Raw genomic sequence first — 2500 nt, forward strand, 5'->3', positions numbered from 1 at the left:
CGCAAAGAAGGAGGCAGATTCAGTTCTTGTGACACGTCACTCAGTGATAGGCTGGGAAAAGGTGATTTCACTGCGTAACTTTTAAATATCTTCTATTTGCTTTGTCCAAAAGACAAACTTCTCAAAACGCAAATGCATGATCTTTAAGAAAATGACGGTCTGGCTCATTCCAAAAGAATATGTTGTACGTTTATTTTTTGTTGCGTGATAGTAAAACCATCTACATAGTTTGAGGATATGAGGAGCGAAATGAAAAACAGAGCAGACTCTGATGATCATTCCACGCATCTTAATTCCTTCATTCCCGCATAACCACAACTCCTTACGCCTTTGACCACAATCCCTTGCTTTTGGAAGAAAAATGTGTTCTTCTCCCGATTAGAGAGCTGCCCCGTTTGTTCGCTTCAGTAGCAATAAGAATAATATTTAATCTTTAAATAACATAATGCCTTTAAATACAATTTAATCTGGCAATGGGTGGCAACGATCAAATTGCAAAACCCGCCTAAAGGCCGCCAGGTCGTTGGCCTTGACTACTGAGCTTGGAAGGTTATGCTATTCCATGATGAAATTGTGCGCTCGGAAAGAAGGAGAACTTAAATGGGTTGATTGGGCACGTAAGCTGCCTGTATCTTAAATCGTCACCTCTGGTTCGCAAGGAGCCAGGGACGATTTCAATAGGAAAGACGATGTCCACCAAATTGTAATGGATCTTATAGAACAGCTCTAGGTCCTTCCGGGTAAGGTAGGCGCGCTCCTTGATGGTGGTACTGCATGATGATACATTGCGCTGGAACACGCCTAGGATCTTGTTAGCCTTTTTCTTGACCTCTTCGCACTGGAAGTTCCAGTTCAGTGTGCTAATGATGACCACACCAAGGTATTTCTGGTAGGAGACCCTCTCAAGCAGGACGTTGCACATGTTATAATGGAACACCGAAAGAGGACTTCTTGAGTGTTAACGTCATTTTCATGCACTTTTGGGGGGCGAAAGACATCTGCCAGGTTGCAGTCCATCTTGCCAAACACAAAAGGTCATCGGCAAATAACTTAATGTTAGAGGAAATGTTGTCAGGCAGATCGTTAATAAGTAACAAGGAGAGGGTAGGGCCGAGTACAGTGCCCCGGGGCACGCCAGACACAACAGGCGACCACGGTCTGAGGATGTCTCGTTCACAGCAATCCGTTGCCTTCGGCCTGCGAGGAAGGACCTGAGCCAGGAGTTGAGCTTTCCAAGAAAACCGTAATCATAAGCTTTTAAGAGGAGACGTTCGTGGGGGACCGAGTCGATGTTGTGAATACACTGTCGAGGTGTTTGCGTTGCAGTAACAAGGTTGAATTCCCAGTAGACTCCGACATTAATATCTTCAAGTAAGACCAGGCGCGCTTAACGTTACAGTAGTGTTGCGGGCCGCTCGATGGATCCTGAACTACATTCCATCACCTCTTGGAGATATATGTCATGCGCAGAACGGAGACGCTTGGAGGTAGCATTGCGAAGTCGCATAAAGTTGTTTAGATGTTTTGCTTATGCCTTTGACCATGGTAAAGGTCAAGTCAAATTCGTAACAACTTTGACTTCACATTTGACGCGTATTAAATGTGAAGTCAAATCTGAAGAGGCTTTGTTCGTTCCTTTGTTACTTGACAAAGGCAAAGACAAATACGATAGCATCTTTGACTTCACGTTTGGCTGGCGTCAAATGTGAAGTCAAATCTTAACACCCACGGGAGGTGGCGCTTCAGTTTGGACATCTTATGAGGAACAAAGTTGTCAGTGGTCTCCTAATACGCTTGGCAATAATCGACAAGTTTTCTTCAATGATGTTCCCCTGAGGATCTGACGCTAAATAAGACGCTCCAAATTACGCAAAGGAGTCGCGCAGCCCCATGAGATTGCACTTAATTGTTCCACTTGTAGATCTTGTGAGGGCGCTTGGGAGTATACCTATCGTCCCTGAAGATAGGTACTCTTTTTCGAGATTCTGCAAGACTAGGCATTGTATACTCAGTGCCACCTTGTACTCGCCACTGAAACCGAAGCCAGTGTACGAGGCGAGCACCAAGAAGTTAGAGTCAACAGAGCGGATGCTCATATTATCAATCACGAGTCAAAGCAAGTCATCACGCTTTCAATGTGTTGCCCTTGGGTTACAAACCGTGAGGAAAGGAAGGAAGGGAAAACCACGAAATACGGACCGCTCCGTTCGGAATTAAAGCAGAAGTACTAAGAATATGAAGTGAAACAATATAATATCATAATGGACTTATTGGGGAGATGGTGCCGAGAGTTAGTAAGAATAAGGGAGTTCTTCATAACATGCAGAAGGCTGTACTCTCGGGAACACTTAACATCTCCCAGACGTTTAAAGTCGTAACACGAACAATGAATACCGCATTCGAATAAATTAGGAATACTAAAATATTCAAAAATATATAAAGGGCTAAAAATAGATTATTCTAGCCATAAAATACTAACAAGAGTACACGATAAGTTTTT

Source organism: Montipora foliosa, chromosome 6 (genome assembly GCF_036669935.1).
Source record: "Montipora foliosa isolate CH-2021 chromosome 6, ASM3666993v2, whole genome shotgun sequence".
NCBI lineage: Eukaryota > Metazoa > Cnidaria > Anthozoa > Scleractinia > Acroporidae > Montipora > Montipora foliosa.